The sequence below is a fragment of the Pteropus vampyrus genome, unplaced genomic scaffold (genome assembly GCF_000151845.1).
Source record: "Pteropus vampyrus isolate Shadow unplaced genomic scaffold, Pvam_2.0 Scaffold6, whole genome shotgun sequence".
Classification (NCBI taxonomy): Eukaryota; Metazoa; Chordata; class Mammalia; order Chiroptera; family Pteropodidae; genus Pteropus; species Pteropus vampyrus.
Window position 1 is genome coordinate 6,487,932 of NW_011888787.1, and position 7,483 is coordinate 6,495,414.

At 47.4% G+C, this 7,483-nt stretch overlaps 1 long non-coding RNA gene across 2 annotated transcripts in view; it reads left to right on the plus strand.

Moving 5' to 3' along the window:
* Positions 1 to 7,483, plus strand: part of LOC111744954 — a 106,280-nt gene that overhangs the window by 57,157 nt on the left and 41,640 nt on the right. Inside the window, exon 4 of one of the 2 annotated variants that reach the window (XR_002782409.1) lies at positions 6,232 to 6,511. The exons of the other annotated variant lie outside the window; for it this stretch is intronic. This is a non-coding gene — a long non-coding RNA (uncharacterized LOC111744954). Of the gene's footprint in view, positions 1 to 6,231; positions 6,512 to 7,483 lie in introns of those variants that run through there. 2 annotated transcript variants of the gene reach the window in all.

The following is a 7,483-nucleotide window of genomic DNA, read 5'->3' on the forward strand; positions in this document are numbered from 1 at the left end:
TTTGTAACTGGCACAGCCCTAGTTGAATATCAAACTTGCTAGTAAGAATCACTTTTGCTTCCATTCTACAGATGGGCAAATAGAGGCTCAGAGAGTCAAAGTAACTTACTGTATGTGGGTCACATACCCAGTGGGTGGTGCAGCGGGTCTGGGAGTCTGAATCCAGTCTGCCCGACTCCAAAGACTTGGCTCTCTCCCAGCTTTTCCAGTCTCCCAGCGCCCTCAGTGACAGTAGATGTCTGGGCAGGTGGCTGACCACCTCTGGGGAGCCACCAGGGCTTTGACAGGCTGCAGGCGAAGCCAGAGGCATGCTGGAGCCCTGCCCGCTCCATCTCCCTCGCTGGCCTGGGGAAGGCGTTCTCTTCCTCAGGTCCCCTCCCTCCCGAGCAGCAGCTGTGAAGTTGACGAATCACACTAAACTGTGATGCCTCCTCGGGAGTCTGTTCCAGGATGCGCCTTGATGGCTTCCGGAGAAGACAACAGGCACGCGGTCTGCAAACGAGCTGCTCGCTCCCTCGTTCAGCGTTCAGTGCGGCAGCTGCTAAGAGGCAGCGTGGGCCCAAGTGGCCCGCCGGGGGAGCCTATTAAGAACCACAGCACTGAAAAGCGCAGCAGAAACGCTCCATTAAGTCTGGCGGGGGGTCTGCTTAACAATGGGACCTGCCTCAGGAGTCCTGGCTCTGCTCAACGCTGCCTCAGTCTCCAGCCTAGCTCTCCCTCTCCCCTCCCCTGCAATCCTCCCCAAAGCGGCTCAGGACCTGAGTGACTGCAGTTTATGCTGGAACCGGTAAGACCTTGGCTGGAAGGGGAGAGAGCCCAAGCGGGAGCAAATCCACAGGGAGCGTCCTCCACACTGCCGAGGGTGAGCCTGTGCCTGCTGTTCGGTGTGGGCCGTGCTGCTGATGAAGACGCAGTGTGCTCTGGGCAAGAGGAGCCCCAGCTCTGGACCCTGTACATTAGAGGTCCCACTCTGACCTTCTTCCAGCCAAAGCCTTCCCAAAGGGCAAAGAACCTGGGGGCCAATACGATATGCTCATTTAAAGCCCATGACCCCCTTTCCGTACCACACTTCGGGTACCTGGGAACCTGAAGTCCCCTGCCCAGATGGCCCCAAACCCATTTCTAGTGTCTGCCTAAGCTTCTTCCCCAGCACATCCTTTAAAGAGTGGACTGTGTCATTGGGAGTGTGGATAGGGCTTAGACATGTGGGCTGGACGTGTGTGTGTGCACGTGCGCGTGTGTGTGCGGTCCCTCAAGGGTGAGACAGAACCCAGCATGGCAAGAGGTAGGGGACAGGCCGGGGGCTAGAACTACTTCCACGTAGCTCTGTGTCAGAGCAGAATTCCAAGGACCTGTGGATTTTATATTTAAACCTTCCAGGTTTATGCAGATATATTTGTCAAGGATAAGTGTATATTTTATCTCAGTTTGTTAGCTTGATTTATAACTTTGAACTCTCTTGCTCTTGGCCCTGTGAGTGTTCTGGGTGGGCCCAAATGAAGGTGGTGGTGGGAGCAGGCCCCAAAGGCGTCTCCACAGCAGGTCGGGCTGAGCGCCATGCTTTCAGATGGCCAAACACAGGGTCAGCACAAAGGACAGAACTGGGTAATGCTCCAAGCCCCATGGAAAACACTCATTTTTCTTCTGGGATGAGAATGAGGAAGATCAGGGTGCAGATGAGCTGGCAACAGCCCTATGAAGGGCTAATTGGATGACCCGTGTGTGGTCTTGTGAGGAAAGGGCCCTAATCCTTGACCTTGACCAAGATCTTGACCACACCTTTGACCCACTGCTCTCTCCTTTTATAATCTGATGCCTTTGTCTCTTTCCTAGTTGTTCTCCCCACTGAGTCCCATTCCCACCCCACCACAGGCTCACATCAAGTTGTACAGTAACTCTCAGGAGGGACAGACCACCAGGGGAGGAAGCCCCTCCCTTGGGGGGCCTCCCGTGGTGGTGAAGGCCTCTGTTGGACTTGGCAGGATTAAGAGCAGTGCTGCCGGAGGGTTTATTTGGGAGGGGAGATAGCAAGTCACCTCCGATTTCCAAATGGCCTCGCTAGTAACAGAATGGGAGGACAAGAGGGAGCATGAGAAGTCCTTCTTGTATTTATTAGGAACCAAACATTCATCTGAAGGACTTTCCTGGATCTTGATCTTGACCTCGATCTCCATCTCAGTATCTCTTTAGCTCTATCTCTGTATTTGCCATCTCTCTCTTTCTCTCCCCTTCCTTCCTTCCTTCCTTCCTTCCTTCCTTCCTTCCTTCCTTCCTTCCTTCCTTCCTTCCTTCATCCCTCCTCCCTCCCTTTCTTTTCTTTTTTTTTGTAAAATCAAATATAGGTTTTTAACGTATTTACTATATTCTAGCTGCGTGCCATGTTATTACCTTATTTAATCCTTATGAGAACCATGTGAAGTATTATCCCTATTTTATAAATGGGGAAACTGAGACTTTCAGAGGTGAAACAACCAGCCTAATAATGCCACATAGTTCAGAAATGGTAGAGTTGGGGCCTAAGTCCATACCATCTGACTTTGAATTTTGTGTTTTTGTGCTGTTTCCACTGAGGGAAGATTTCCCCTAGGTGATTTTTTTTTTTTTTTTAAATTTTAAATCAGGAAAGAGAATGTTTGCTTATCTCTCTTCCGCAGCATTCCCAGGGGTCCTGGTTCCTGGCTCCCAGGAGCGTGATGCAGGCCAGGCGCTGTCTCTTGCGGCAGCTGCCTGCAGCCCTGGCCCATCTGCTCACACAGCTCCTCGCCACCCGCAGTGCTGTCTGGGTGTGCCCGGCAGTCAGACAGCACAGGCCGGCTTTGACAAAGTGACAGAAGCTGTAAAAACAGCTGTTTGACATTCCCTGCCGCTTTAAAACAAAACAAGCAACAAAGGGGGTGAATGAAATGCAGAAAATACCCTTGTTTCCATGTGGATGGGGATATTTTTACTTACAGAACATCTATTTTCCCCTTTCGTGCTTTCTTCCCTAGTCACCTAATCTAGTCATTGCCCTCCCTGCCTCTTTCCCTCTACCCCGTCTTCCCTCCCCGCTTCCTTCCTCCCATTGAAAGAAACTCTTCCTGCTTCTATTTCTATGTCTTTTTACCGTCAAAATTTATTCTCTCCAAGGACACTCTATTTCTCTTTGTTCCTCATTTTTCACATCTTCCTTGGTTTTGTATGTTAATTAATCTCTCTAGCGTTGGGTACGTACCATCCCAAATGTGCAGTTTTTATAAATTCAGTGTTAGTTTTATGATATCCACGGTGTCTTTAGTTCACCCAAGGTGGGGGCAGGGGATTCGAGAACAAAATAAACCAACCCTTTCCTCCCAAACCATCATTTAATTTAGATAAATAAAAGTGTGCAAAAAGCACAGGGTGTCTGACAGTAACTGGCCACCTGCTCTGGCTGCTTCTGTCACCTCCACACACAGTTACGGGGAAAGTTGTTCTCATTTTCAGACTGTAAGGTTGGGCCTATGACCCAGCTCTGCACTGTGGTCCTTCATGGTTCAAAAGCACAGTCCTGTCGAACCGGCTGTTCCTCCAGCGAGTTTCTTTTCCTGTAGTGAGAGGAGTTCCGGGCTTCAAGGCCTACACAGCTTGGAACAGGTAAATTACAGACACTCAGCCGAGTCATTAAATGCAGCTCAACCGAGCTTTACAAAATATAATTTCATGCCCTATGGCCGACCTCGATCCTTGGAATCAGTGAGCCCTTCTGGATCCCAGGGCCTCATCTAAGCAGGTTGTCTGCCCGCTGGCGTCCTTCTAAGGTCTCTTGAGCGTTTTTCTCATGTTCGTGGCCTACATTAAATTCCACTAGAGTCATGTTCCTTAACCTCCGTCTCCCTTTTCAATCCCTTCTTTCCAGACTGTTTTCTTCCTGTTTGCCCCTTGCAGTTTGTTCTCTCTGGTTCCTCATAGCTTGTTCTAGTTATTTTCTCTCCTAAACTGATTAAAAGTCTCCTTTCTCCTTCTCCCCTTTGACTTCCTGTTTTCTATTACCCATCAATGGTTCATCTCAGAATTGGCATTGCTGGAGTTGCCTATGTGTCACTATGTGCATAAAATGACTGAGTCTGCAGCTAGAGAGGCCTATGATGGCTGCTGGAATGGAGAATGCAGTCAAATCTAGGACCAAAGGCAGGCTTTCTATTCCTTTCTCTCCACATTAGACCTACAGACATACCAGTCACAGGATGGAGAAGCTTTGAGCCTCCGTGCTGATCCCTGCATGGAGGAGAAAAAGTGGTGGCCGCAGGCAGGTGGAGTCTCTAAGGGGGCCCGGCAAAGGCTGAGCTATGCATTATGGGAGTTTCTCCAACATCACCAATCAGACAAATCTTTCTGGAGAACAGAAGGGAGTAGAGAGAGGATGGAGAACTTTTTAGTGTTCCCTTCCACGGGATAAAGAGGGATGCCCCTCTCGCTACGTAAATGTGAGGTGTGGAGCAATATTAGCCACGTAACGTTTGGTTGTTGGACAGGGACTGGAAAGGGGCCATGTAGAAGGTGATTGTGATGGCATGTCACAATTCCCAAGAGGCTGGGAATCTTTGGTGCCTTCCCCCAGTGTTTTCACAGTTCAGACGAGAGTAGAAATTGAGGTCACCCTGACACACCGTCTTTCTCTTTCCCTCCATCTCTCACTGTAAGTGGCCTAATGCGTTTTGTTCACTTGTCCAAGTTCTGTCCGTACAGCAGTAACCCTGTATACCCTTGGGAATACGGACCTGGCCAGGAGGCCTCGAAGGGCAGGGAGTTCCAATGTCTCAGATACCCAGAGTGTTGTCTAGAAGGGGAGTCACAGACTCCTGGGGGCATGTCTCTTAGCTCCACGGACTCCTCACCCCGAGGGGAGGGGCATAACCAGGAGGAGGAGGGGGCAGAAGGAGTTTCTAAACGGTGGAGACGAGGGCAAAGGCCCCGGTTGCCCAGGTTCGGGGGTGAAACTGTGTGTGCCCCCTGTACACCCCATACATTTGGTTCACCCTGCATCCATCACTCTGGGTTTTGCCGCCTTCCTGTTCTTGGAGACGTTCCGGCTGGGTGATGGTGAGGGCAGAACTGGGATCATGAGTGGAGCTGGAGACCCGAGACCGTCTTTAGTTTTCTCACCTTTCTGATTCCAGCTAAGAATGTGTCGTGGGTCCAAAACACACTCATCGACAATGCGTTAGGTCTATTCTGGTTTCTGCATTGATTCACAATGAATAAAAATTAAGTTTTATGGACTCTTTAAAAAAAATTCCTCTTCTTTGAGCTTGAACTAGATAGTGCCTTGGGAGCCAAAGGCAACTTTTAATTAGCATTTTGCTGCTCCAAGGAGAGGAACCTCCATAATTGCTGGCAGCCTCAAATTACACCGTCAGTCACCCTGCAACTCGCTTCCGGGTACAAGTCTGTACATATTCTGCCCATCTTTTAGAGTTCCCTTCAAGAGCCATTTTTTATGAGAAAGCCTGCCCTTGCCCTTGCAGCCCTAGCTCTCACATAACTAGTCTGACCTCCTAGTTCTGTGCCAAAATACGACATCCTCTAGCCTCACCCCCGTCCCAGGTTGCCTTTATGAGTGATGAACTCTCCATGCATATGCTCTGTCTTCCTACTACTAGCTCTCCAGATAAGTACCTTGAAGGTAGGAAAAACATCTCAAGAGGTTTTTAGTAATCATATGAGTTTCCTTATGTTTTAATGGGTCACCAAAGTATGAATGAAGGAAGTGAGTTACAGCACCAAGTAACGGTTACTCACGTCACTCTTACACGGTGTGGAGGGATCCATTTTCTGGGGTGCTCGTTCTAAAGCTTTTGTGGTTCACAGACTCACCAAGCAGCTTATAGAAGGTGTGGGTTCTCAGTCATACTGACTCAGGGTCTCCCAGGTATTTTGATGTAGACCAAGATTTGAGAACAATTTTCCAGGGGCATGACTTGCCAAACCAACTCTACAGACAGAAAATATCACATGAATTAAAAAAAATAATAATTTGTTTTTAAGAAAAAAAAGTTTCCTACTAAATGTTGAGAAAAGACAAATGGAATATATTCTGAGAACATGGACACCGACACGCACAAATAAAAACTGTAACAAAAATACTCGTAAATGCCAAATGCAAAATCGGCTGTTTAATTTGAGCTGGTAGCTTTAATTCATTTATAATTAATCCTAGGTTTATTTTCAGCTCTGTCCTGTTTGCATTTGACCTTCCTACCTGTCTTCCAGCTCTGTGGTGTTCCCGTGGTTTTGTTCATTAACGGCTGGATCTCACAGCCTCAAGGAAGACACTTTGACTCCCTGGTCGGGCTTCCTCACTCTGGCTGTTTGGGACCCGCCTGCTTCCCGCCTGCTGCCTGAGCCCTTGACCTGCCAGGTAGGACTATCCACGGCTTCAACCAGGGTTTAAGGGACAGAATTAAACATTTTAAGCCGTCTCGTAATTCCTTACACTTACTTAAAACTCCAAGCTGTCAAGTAACAAGATAAATGTATAGTTTATCCATCTCCCAACCAACTCAAAATATCCTTTAGATGTGGAAGACAAGAAGAGAAAGCCATCCTCTGAAACCAAAAAGAGAGCAAGAATTTAGAATATGCATAGCTAACCGACTACAAGTTTGTCAACCTATTTCCGGTGAGTTTAGACCAATTTACACATCTCCTCCAGAAAAAAAGATGTTTCCCCCATCTTTCCAAATTAAAATGCGATGTGAAGAAAAGTTGTATAATTAATTGTAACAAGTTTAAGGCATTGTTGTCAAACAGAAAGTTGGGTAGTGTCTTGAGTCCAGACAAAAAGAAACCTCGTATAAAGCTTTTTTTAGCACCTGCACCTGCATTCCAGCTCCTTCGTAGGTAGGTATATTCTTAGACTAGGGAAGGCGTATACTCAAATAGAACATATGTTCCAGATCAGGACAAAATTTCTAATAGAAACTTTCAAGTTTAAAATTCTGCTCTTGGCTTCTTAACCTGGCCCAGTGGGTGTTAATTCACGTCTACTTTGTCTCAGATGTTTCGTTCGTTACTAGCGTTTCTACACCTGATTAACCGTGATCATTCTGATTAACTTTAACTTCTGTTCTGAGATTGGCGTTCGAACCTAGTTTCAACTTAAAAGTCAAACTTAAAAGAAAGAAACAGAGTAGAATGGTGGTTTCCAGGGGCTAGGGGTCGGGGAAACAGGGAGAGATTGGTCAGAGGGCACAAACTTCCAGTAATAAGATGAGTAAGTTCTGAGAATCTCATGTACAGCATGGAGGCTACATTACTGTCTTGTATACTTGAAATTTGCTGAGAGCAGATCTCAAGCTTCCTCACACACACACAAAGAAGAAAAACGGTAACTGTGAGGTGACGGATGTGTTAACTTGATGGTAGGGATCCTTTTATAACGTAGCCACATAGCAAGCAAATCGCCACGTTGTACAATTGAAATATATCACGGCTTTATTTGTTAATTATGCCTCACTAAACT